The sequence below is a fragment of the Stegostoma tigrinum genome, chromosome 5 (assembly GCF_030684315.1).
Source record: "Stegostoma tigrinum isolate sSteTig4 chromosome 5, sSteTig4.hap1, whole genome shotgun sequence".
In the NCBI taxonomy this organism is placed as follows: domain Eukaryota; kingdom Metazoa; phylum Chordata; class Chondrichthyes; order Orectolobiformes; family Stegostomatidae; genus Stegostoma; species Stegostoma tigrinum.
In genome coordinates, this window is record NC_081358.1 from 58,336,785 (window position 1) to 58,348,738 (window position 11,954).

At 40.8% G+C, this 11,954-nt stretch overlaps 1 long non-coding RNA gene across 1 annotated transcript in view; it reads left to right on the plus strand.

Annotated features, from left to right (window-relative positions):
* The window catches only part of LOC132209613 (uncharacterized), a 101,060-nt gene extending 90,445 nt beyond the window's left edge, over positions 1–10,615 (plus strand). Inside the window, exons 3-4 of the long non-coding RNA XR_009445801.1 lie at positions 4,448–4,499; positions 7,898–10,615. This is a non-coding gene — a long non-coding RNA (uncharacterized LOC132209613). The remainder of the gene's footprint in view (positions 1–4,447; positions 4,500–7,897) is intronic.
* The last annotated feature ends 1,339 nt before the right edge of the window (positions 10,616–11,954 follow it).

Below are 11,954 nucleotides of genomic sequence, written 5' to 3' on the forward strand. Positions count from 1 at the left end.
TGTTGATAGATGTTGAAAGGGATTTTGGGTTTAAGAAGGGGCAGGGTGGATGGATGTGAAGTCAGGTATGATGATAGGTTTTACCAAATGCCCACTACCATGACAATCTTGTGCTTGCCTCCAGAGACAATGAACCTGATACCCTTTCTCCTCCACCTTGTTATTTTGAAAATATGGCAAGCAGCAAGGTTTGTAATGGAGCTGGATCTCCTGGGTCAGGAAATTATCTGACAACCTTCATGCAAAAATTCATCCCCTTATCTCTATTTATAAAGCCCAAGATGCTGAATACCTTTTTAAGGTGTCCTGCCACCTTCAAAGATGTGAACCTCCGGGTTTTTATGAATTTATTCATGGAATATGGACATCGCTGGCTAGACATTTATTACCCATCCCTAATTGTGGTTAAGCCTCAGCAACACTGCTGTTTGCCTGGAGTTAAATGTAGCCCAGACCAGGTAAGGAGCTCACTTTCTTTCCCTAAAGGACCTTAGTGAATCAATTTTTTTTTTCCTGACAATTGACAATGGTTTCATACACTTAATTCCAGACTTTTATTACATTCAACCTCTCCCTGATGTGGCAGAATTGGAACTTCAGTCCCCAGAACATTACCTGGACCTCTGCATTAATAGTCTGGCAATTATACTGTTGGGCCATTATTCCCCACTGCCTCATTCCCACATTCCCCATTGTTGCTGCATTTTCTTTAAAATTGTATCATATAGTTTGTGATAACAAGGTGTAGAGCTGGATGAACACAGCAGGCTCTGCAACATCAGAGGAGCAGGAAAGCTGACGTTTTGGGTCTGGACCCATCTGAAGAATTTTCTAAAGCAGGGTCCAGACCCAAAACATCAGCTTTCCTGCCCCTCTGATGCTGCTTGGCTTGCTGTGTTCATCCAGCTCAACACCTTGCTATCTCAGATTGCCCAGTATCGGCAGTTCCTACTATCTCATTTAGTTTGCACTGTCCCTCATTTTCCTTTCCAAAATATATCACATTACAATTGTTTGCATGAAATTTAATTGTTCACCTATTGTTTCATTTCCTCAGTCTGTCCAAGTCATCCTGGCATCTTTTTCTCCTCCAGTATTTCTGCCATCTGCAAACTTTGAAACTATGCCTCCTATTTAGTCCATGTCATTATTCTATTTAAAGGAGTGGTGGGCCTGTTTCTGTGTAACATCACTGCATATTTCTGTCCAGTCTGAGAAAACATCTGTTCACTCTCTGCTTTGTCTCTTGCAACTGAGTTTAGGTCCAAACTGCTCTACTTTAATTCCATGGGTTTTCAATGTTACTATCATCTGTTATGAGATGGATTCTCAAATGTCTTTTGAAGGTCCAGGTACACAGCGTTATGTGCAATAGCTATACCTTGCTCAAGCTTCTCTAATGCTTCATTGGAAAACATTACTGAGATTGTCAGGCAGAAGCTAACTTTAATAAATCCATATAATTCCAAGTGAAAATTAATGATGGCTGATTATGGTATCCAGAAGTTTCTAACACCGCCTCTGTGTGGCCTGTAATTGCTACTTTATATTGTTCTCTTGGTTTATTTTCAAACACAGAGTAACATTTGCAACCTTCCCATCCTGTGGCACCATTCTCCATATCTAAGGAGGATTGAGTGACTTTAATGAAGAAACAAGCCTATTTCTTTTTATTCATCTCCTGAAAGCCTAGAAAGCATTCCACCCGCCCTGGACAACTTTTGTACTTTGAACATTGCCAACCTTTACAGTACCTCTTGTCATACCCTGCCTTAAACATACTCAGAAATCATACGATACCCAGTTAGAGTCCAACAGGTTTAATTTGAAAACACAAGTTTCGGAGCCCCAGCCCTCCTTCAGGTGTTAGTGAGAGAGGTAGGATCTGACACAGAATGTATAAGTAAAATGTTTGCACCATTGATGAAGATGTACTAAACAAACCTAAGGTACTGTTAAATCTTTAATCAGTTCAAAAACTGTGAGGTTCAGTGTAGACTTGTTAGGCAAAAGGGTCTGTTTCCATACTGTAGGCATTCCATAAACCTCCCAGTTCATTTCAAGTCACTGTCCTGAGAGAACCAAAGGTTTTATCAGTGTGAAGAAGAGGTGATGTTTTAGGTCAGGCAATGCTTGTTAGGTGTCAGGCCTTGTTTAGAATCGGTTTGTGTTTTAGTTTGGAGTCAGACTGGTTTTATGTCTAAAGTAGGAAATTATAAACCAGTCCAATAGTGGCACCTCAACATCATTAAACATATTCAAAAAATTAAGCTTCCACAGCCCTCTGTGGTAGACACCTCCAAAGGTTCACAAGATCTCAGACCTATATGGCATCAGCCTTCATTTTTTAAATTGTGACCCCCTGGTTCTAGACTTCTCATGCAACTTCATTGAATCTCTACAGAATATGGGCCCAGTCTTCTTTTTATATATATATATATCTCTTCAGAGCACAGTTTAGCCTTCCTGGGAACAAATCTGGCGAACCTTTGTTGCAATTTTTTTTATGACAGTAAAATCTTTCCTGAGATAAGGAGACTAAATCTATCCACAGTCTCCAGGTACAGTTTAAACAAACTCCTGTACAATTGAAACAAGCTTTCACTACTCCTGTGCACAAATCCTGTTGCAATAAAAGCTAAAATTCCATTAGCCTTCCTAACAGCTTGTTGTATCTGTATGTTAGCTTTCAGTGATTTATTGATGAAGACACCAAGTTCCTTTGCAAATTTCTCAAAACTGTCAATTGTGGATGTTAATTACTTCATTTCTATCATGATCTCTTGAACCCTATTGACGAAGTCCACTTTCATCTGGCTAATTTACCTCATGAGAAAAATTGCATTTTATTTTGACTGAAGCTGTATTGCTCAGACATAATAGCCTGAGCAAGTGCTTAGGTTTCTACTAATAGTTATAACAGCATTATGAAAAATAAGCCAAGAAGGGTCTAGGCTGAAATGCCAGCTTTCCTGCTCCTATGATGCTGCTTGGCCTGCTGTGTTCATCTAGCTCTACACCTTGTTATCTCAGATTCTCCAGCATCTGCAGTTCCTACTATCTCTGAAACAGGTCTGCTGTGGTCTTTTATCCAGAGAGGCTAGGGATGAGGGCAGTATGGATATCAGATAATGTCTGATTTGAGCTTGGGTGTGATGGTATCTGTAGGAGTGAGCTGACCCTGGCTATGTAATGTAACTTGTACCTGACCACACTAAGCAGCCCATGCCTGCTTAAAATATGGCAGACATAAGCTGAGCAAAACTAAGCAGCCTGCTCAGACAGTGAAATACAATGGTACCTTTGCTACGTCAGTAAAAGAATGCTGTATGTTCCTATCTGAGACAGTTCTGATAAAAAGATGCCTTAGGACAGATAAATGACCAACTCTAGCCTTATTAATGGAAGGATGATTGTCCCAGTAAAAGAATAATTTCAGGTGCTACATTAAGTCCCTAAGCAGCTGCAAAAATAACAGCTAAGGTTGTTTCATAGTAAATAGCTGCCTCTTTGAAGCTGCCTTCAATATTAAATAGCTCAGGCTAAAAATGCTCATACAAGTTGGTTTCAGTACTAAATAGCCTTTAAAAAAACATTTAAGCTTAGATATGAAGGTTAACTAGCCTTAGGAGACACCTTCTCTTATGTCCTGAACAAGATAGATTGCCCACAACCCACGTGTGCTCTGCTTGAAGCCGGCACATGTTGGGCCACGATCTGGATGGGTATGTCTATTTACCATCCTTTCTGGCTAGCGTGGCATTTGGTGGGGACGCTTCTGTATGCAAGGGCATAAAACAAACTTTTAGATGGGAGCAATTATGAGATATCAGGATCACGCAGCACAGAACTGGACACCTGACGTGAGAATGCACGAAATACTGAGAGGGTATCCTGCGTGCATGAAATAATGCAAGAAAGTGAAATAAGGAAGAGGGAGTTGTGAGTCCTGGCGTGCAAAATTGGAGAAAAGGTGTAGAGTTGCGAGTCATGGCGCTATCACATGTAAAATAAGATACAAAACATAAGCAAAGTAAGAGGAATAAAGAAGCAAAATAAGGAAAAAAGAAGGAAGCGAAATAGGAGAAAAAAGCAAAAAAAAACCCAGAAATCTCTGGCACAAGAAAAGTGTGAGATAGGAAAAGAGAAAAAAGTTTAGAAGTGATAAAACAGTAAAATAGAAGCAGACACAGTTGGGAGAGGGTCTGGGGAAATGGCAGGGAAGGACTGGAAAAACGGGCTGGGGTCCCAACTGGTCCTTTCTACAGACTGTGTTTAGAGTGCAGAAACATGCTGAAATGGCTACTGTGTTCAAAAGTATGAAAGAGAGAGCGTGAGATGGCTCTCTGTGCAAGTTCACTGAGTCTTTGTGATCTGGTTTGAACGCACCTTCATTTGTTGATTGCTAAGTGTTGTCTTGTGAAATTTTTGTGTTTTTTTTTCCTAGAGCTTCAGATCCGGGGATGCTTTGAAGTTAGTTCGTATGTTGATGTGCCTGTGTAAGTATGGGGCATATATGGTTAATATGATGTCCGAAACACTAAGTGGTTGTGCAAAGCAGAAGTTGAGAATGAAACGTTGATTTAAAAGGTTTATTTGTAAAGCTCGGTAAAAATTTACCTTTTAGAATTGGCTCTTTATTGTGTGTAGACTTTGGGTAAACTTTAATTTCAGAAATCGTCATGTTTGGAATTTCATTTACTGGCCAAAAATGAACTTCCAAAAACTGTTTTAACGCAAGAGTAAATGTTTAGATTACAGAATCCCTATGGTGTGGAAACAGGACCTTTGGCCCAACAAGTCCATACCAACCTCAGAGCATCCCACCCAGCTCCATCCCCATATAACCCACCTAATTTACACATGCCTGAACACTATGGGCAATTCAGCATGGCCAGCCTACCTAGCCTGCACACCTTTGGACTGTAGGAGGAAACTGGAGCATCCAGAGGAAACCCGTGCAGACATGGGGGAGAACGTGCAAATTCCACACAGACAGTTGCCTGAAGGTGGAATTGAATTCAGGTCACTGGTGCTAGGCAGCAGCAGTGCTAACCATTGAACCACTGTGCTGACCCATTTACCTCTAGATGATAATATTTACTTACTGTAAAGGTACAGTGATGTGAAACTATGCCAATGATAGCAAATTTGGAATGTTGGGAATGCAATTCCTTTTGAAAAAGAATTCTGATTTGCTCTAAAATCTGAGAAAGCTGATAGATGAATCAGAAAAGTCAAACATAACAGAAGAGGTATTTCAATGCTAACTAACCTATTCTGCTTGACATGGGATAGATGGATACTTTCTTAGAAATTTTAAATCCATGTGTGATGATATCTTACTGCTATTGGATGAAGTAATTTGGGGATAGAAAACTAGAGGATAAGAAAAATAAACACAAATTAATAAAGTACTCAACTGGGCTATGAAAGCAGAAAATAACCAAGGGAATATTAAGAAACCAGCAGCAGTTGTTACAGGATGTGGGCAGCAGGACTCAACCAACCACCCTCAGTTAATGGATTGGAATAAAAATTGCAGATTGTGTGCTCAATGTTTGTATATACGTGAGTAAAAATACTGAAGGTAGAATACTAAGAATGGATCAGAGATAATGGGAACTACTGATGCTGGAGAATCCGAGATAACAAAGTGTGGAGCTGGATGAACACAGCAGGCCAAGCAGCATTTTAGGAGCACAAAAGCTGATATTTTGGGCCTAGACCCTTGTTGGAACAATTTGGAGCTGTGATTAACATGTGAGAAGCAAAGATTGAATGGGATTGCTGGCTAAATTTACAAGGTCAAGGATTCCATGCTTCCTTAAGAGTACCTGTGCCGCTGTATTTGTGTGGGTTTGGGCCCCCAAGAATCGCTACCGTAAATTAACAATGATGTGTCCCAGATTATGGCCAACCACCAAAACTGAGTTCAGGAGATGAGATATTTTAAATACCTGGAAATGTAAATGCACCTAAAAGGCAGTACCCCATCAGACCTGAAGCTGTTGAGGCAGTTAGAGAGATTGTGAAATGTTTGGAGAAACAAGGAGAGAGCCATGATTGTATCCCCCGTTTGAAACAGGAAGAAGACAGACAAGTTTGAGTTAAGGAAGAGCCATTAGAGGGGCCAAATGTGAATTGCATGTTTGTAGATGGGGCATGGAAGTATTATAATAGTGATGCCCAAACAGGGTGGGCTATGGATAATTTGAAAGGGGAGCTTTTAGCGGAAGATAGAATAGAAGGTTGTCACTCTGCCCAGGTAGCTGAACTAAAAGCACTTGCTGCAGTCCTGAGGTCAGGGAGAGGACAAAGGGTTGACATCTATACAGACAGTAGGTATACCCTCAGTGTAGCCCATGACTACATAACGGCATGGGCAGGCCGAGGTTATATTGCTTCAAATGGTAGTGTAATCCAGCTTGAGAACCTAGACAAGGATTTAATGGCCACAGCTACTGAATCGAAAGAAGCGGTAGTAACTAAAGCACACAGAAAAATTTGAACACCAGAGCAGAGAAGAAGTAGTTATATGGATAGTGCAGCAAATGCAGTGTTAGAACAGGATGTGACAATGATAGCAGCTGAGAGAGAGCAAGAAGCCAAAGAAGATGAATGGAACATTTTAATGGAACAGGCAGCAGCTAGTTCAGAAGAAGAAGCAAAATAGATTAAAGACAGGACAGCGTTAGGAGCAGATGATATTTGGAGAAACGAAGACAAAGTAGTAGCCCACACATTCAGCCAACAGATGTTATGCAATGTTTACTATTGATTAGCACACATAGGGAGAAATAGAATGATACAGTTGATGTCTAGTTGCCAGTGGTGGAAAGGAATGGGAAGCAACGTAGCTAAATTTTGTCAGATGCACTGTACATGGACAGACAGGCCAGGACAGGGAATTAACATTAAAAGGAGTTATTAGCCCCATCGAAGGGGGCCATGGGAAAACATTTACATAGACTCCATAGGAAATAGACTCCATAAGAAATTCTGTCTGGTCATGGTCACCCAGTTTACCAGATGGTTAGAAGATTTCTGCACAAAAGACTGTAGTGCAACCTTGGTGACAAAAGTACTGGCAGCCGAACTAATGGCCGAGATGCGATTTGGTGTTTTGGGGGACGGTGTGGTGTGGGTGGCTGGTGGAGGTGCGGGTGAGAGGGAGGAAGTGGAGGTGGGATCCCTACAAATAGATTCAGACCAAGGGACGCACTTCACTGGAAGTGCCTGAAGGAAGCACATAAACTACTGGGAGTAACAGAAAGGCATCATATTCTCCTACTGTCCACAGAGCTCAGGGATGGTAGGGAGGATGAATAGGACACTCTGCTCTGACCAAGGCAATGATAGGGAAAGAGATTAAATGGACCCTTTCCCTACCTGCCACTCTGATAGCCCAGAGGGCAATGTCCTCTAGGAACACTGAACTAACACCCTTTGAACTCATGACAGGATGAGTAATGACACTCAGGACTAATCACAGATGGAGCAGAACTGACTAACAGCAAGGGACAAGTCTGGGATTACATGAAATCCCTCAGTAAGCATTTACACATACTTCATGGACAGGCAAAAGGCCAGCAGCTTGTCAAGGATTGGGAGTCTGAGGGACACACAGACAAACTGAAATGCCTGCCCCAGGATCAAGGGTCCTGGTAAAAATAATCACAAACAAAGGAGCCTTGCCCTGTGATAGGACAGATCTCATGATGTAATATTAACAGGTAACAGAAGTGCTTTTATTAATGAAAATGGAATTAGTAAGTAGAGACACCCTGCACAGCTGAGAGTATACAAGTGGTTAATGGGGTGACTGTCCAGCCTGCTAGTCTGGCAGTGTCTCGGTGTCTCAGTCTCTCTCTCTCTTTCTCCCTCCCTCTTGCAGGTTTCAGAGGACTGTCATCTATGTGCACCAACAAACAGCAGGAGCAGAACCCTCAACCCCAGAACAGCAACCAGAGCAGATTAAGGTTGCACTTCAAGATGTGTGATGCGGTTGTCTAGTGGAGGCTGTAATTAAGAATGAAAATGCTAATCCTCTGTGGGTTCTTCTTACTTTAGATCCCATTGGAGGCTAGTAGGCGAGTGGAGAAGGGAATTTGAATGTTAATATATTTTTATGTTTATCACATGTGTGTGTGCTAGAGAGCATAATGTTTCCAATTGCTGGGTCAGCACCCATGTCCCCATACACTCTAAGGAAGGTATACAATGCGAAACATCCCCTTTAATGCTTCAGGATGAGCTAAATTGATATTAAGACAAATAGCTCAAAACAGGGAGATAGACATGGGCACCCTACCCAACAGTGGGAAGTACATTGCAAATACTGACCGAGATAGGGCACAATGGAAATCAGCAGGGTATAACCTGACGACCTTTACAGGATGGTACCAACCCAACTACATGATCTCAGGCACAACCCCGTCAATCACATTGACTAATACATCAATGATAGGGAGATCTGATGGCTTGATTTCCCTACAAAGAGTTGAAAACCAAGGAAAAAGAACACCCATGGGATTTATTAACCACACCCAGAGTTACAACATCTCCTTGTACCCTGTCCCAGGACCCATCAGTCCACTCTTCCTGACCATGGAATCCCTAAACGTGCCTCTTCTCATGCAGGGTGGCCCGAGCTGCCTGACCTTCAGGAACCTCACGAGTAAACGAATGTTCCAATAATGCTGGTACGCCAAGATTATTACCGAATTCGCCCTGTACAACAGCACCTACTTTGTGTGTGAACACAGAATCTATGCCTGGCACCTGGATAGGACCATGTTGCTTGGCCTATGTGGTATGATTCATACACCACAGAACATCCCACCTGCAAGTGATGCCATGATGACACAAACATACAATTTCAGGAGTAGATAGGCTTCTCTCCATACTCTCACACTGATACGGCACAGAGAAGTTATCCAGAGAATCTATCAATATGGCCACAGTTTTAGAACAAGTGACCAATGATACATCATGAGCTCTGGGCATAATGAATGCAGAAACGTTTGCCATATGAGCCATGGCATTGCAGAACCGAATTAGCCTCGACATGATGTCAGCCAAAAAGGGAGGAACATGTGCACTCATTGGAAAAGAATGCTGTAGGTACATCCCCAATAACTCAGAAGCAATTACTGATCTGGCCGACTGTATCCAAAAAGAAATGAATAAACTCAAACAAGCTCCATCTTTGAACCTATGGAGTTGGGCAACAGGGTAGTTGGGATCCCTTGGAATGTCCATCGTACAGGGAACTTAATGTTTTTTGTAGCATTGATGTATTGTTGATGCATTGCATTGTTTTTTAGTTTTATAAAATGCATTGTGACTGCAATAATGAAGAAAATGACTGCAGAAGAGCTATGTATCAAAGGAATGAACATGCACCACCAAGCCAACAGACTATTAGTGCAACAGTGAAAAGAAATGGCTACCTCATTGAACGATGAAAAGAGGACCATGGATGCAACATTACATGGTGAAGGATACTCTTGGAATATGACTTGGACTTTTGAACTCTGACTTGGACTGCTTAAATAATTAGTGGCCCTTGGCTGTAATTTGGTCTAGGGCCAAAGGGGGATCTATAAGGTTGATCTGTACCTAGCCATGTAATGTGACTTGTACCGGATCACACCAAGTAGCCCAAGCCTGCTTACAAGATGGCAGACAGAAGCTAAGCTAAGTAAAACTAAGCAGCCTGCTCACACAGTGAAATACAATGGTACCTTCGAACCTAAGTGCTGGAAGGTCAGTAAAAGAATGCTGTATGTTCCTATCTGAGACAGTTCAGATAAAAGGATGCCATAGGATGGATAAATGACCAGTTCTAGCCTTATTAATGAAAGGATGATTGTTCCAGTAGATCAGTAACATTAGATGCTAGATTTAGTCCTTAAGCAGCTGCAAAGATAACAGCTAAAGGTATTTTGTCGTAAATTGTTGCCTCTTTGAAGCTACCTGCAATATTAAATAATTTCTAGCTAAAGATGCTGTAATCATAGAAGTTGGTATTAATACATAACCAAAATATAATACAAGCCTTAAACAAACACTGTTAAATTTGGATGTGAAGGTTAACTAGCCTTAGGAGATACTTTCTCTTCTGCCCTGAACAAGTTGGATCGTTCACCCCCCATGAATTACAAAATGATAATTGTAGTAGTTGTATAACTTTATACTTATTATTAACTTTATAACAGAAGTTAACCTTACAGCAATTAGTTAAAACTAACTGACATTTTAGTTTTACATTATGTAATTGGGAAAGTTGGAAAATAAAAGGAGTAACTGAATGTGATAAAAAACAGCACCAAAATACAATGGGTAAGAGAATTCAAGCTGTGCTTACAAATAAACAAGCCTGAGAAAGACCTGGAGAAGTGTAACCATTAGATTTTTGGAATGCAAATGAATAGGATGCATAGAAAGATCTCAATCCTTAAAAAATTAAAACGTCTAGCTACCACCATAAGATCATGGGAACCTGGCTGTTTTCTGATAAAGGGTCTAGGCCCAAAATGTCGGCTTTCCGGCTCCTCTAATGCTGCTTAGCCTGCTGTGTTCATCCAGCTCTGCACCTTGTTATCTTAGATTCCCCAGCATCTGCAGTTCCTACTATCTCTGTCCGTAGACGTGCCCATCATTGACTGGCGTCCCACGGAATTGGATATTTGGATTAAGAGGAAGGACAGTGAATATGTTGTGTTTGATTACTATAATACAAAATATATTTAAATGTTGTCTTTCTTTGTAAAAGCAGAGCGTGTATCATTGATCGATCTTCTGAAGCCAAATTTGGGGAAGATCCTTTGGCCCTCTCTGCACAAATCGATCTCTGCTTGAATGCTGCCTGCCTCCTGAGTCTTTGTCCTGGGTCAGGAAAAACGCTCCTACAGCATCTAAGTCCATAAACTTGTTGCTGTATAAAAACAGCATGCTCAGTTGGGCAAGACTGAGAGAGTAATTTGTGCCCAAAAGTCACACACAAGGAACTTTTAGCTCCATCAGGGAGCAGAGTAGGAAGTTGAAATGCAACCTTTGCATTCAGCATGCCATATTTGTTAACCTAAAAACAATGTCTGCATATTATCTATTTTTTTGAAAGCTAACGCTATCAACTTCTCAAACATCACAATTTATTCCTGGGTTTTGCATGTCAGGAATGTACTATGTTTTGCATTTTCTCCCCAATAATTAAACTGGAATCCTAGTACTCATCCATCTGAGATCAATAGACAACAGAGCTAGAATACAGTTTCAAATGTCTTGAATTTATGGTAGTAACCCAGGCTTTATTAAGGAAGGGTTTTGTTTCAAGAAAGGAGAAGCTAATTTATCATCTGACAGTTGACGTGACTTTGTTTCAAAACAATTTAATGCAAAATCGTGCTGATCCAGTATATTGATTCCCAAACTCTGTGGCAAGGGAGGCACTCAGCATGAGGCTTTATGGCAAATAATAATTTTCCTCAGACTGTCACATTAGTTGACATTAAATGTTAGTGAGAGTACCATGCAAGAATGCTAAACTTTGGATCAAGAGCCATAGGTGATGCATAGGTCACATTCATCCAACTGTTCTGAAATAGTATCCATTATCAATATTTACACAGTTTTAATATTTGCAGGAAATTAAACAAAGGATGGGTTTGAAAGGAAATCTAAAATAAGGTCCTGCAATTTTTATTATTCTACAAATTCACTCCGGGGTAATGTTTCTACTTTTTTCAGATGCTGTCATCAATTTGATAGTCAACTGAAAATAGTATGGTTTAAGATGCAAAAAGCTCAGTTATTTTAATTTCCACACTATTGCCTTAATTCCTCCTGCTCTGTCCTCTTCTGCATAAACAAACACAGTTGTGTTAATGGGCAATGATAGAATGAAAGCAGAGCTGTATTTATGATTTGTTCGCAGTTGTAAAAGGAAA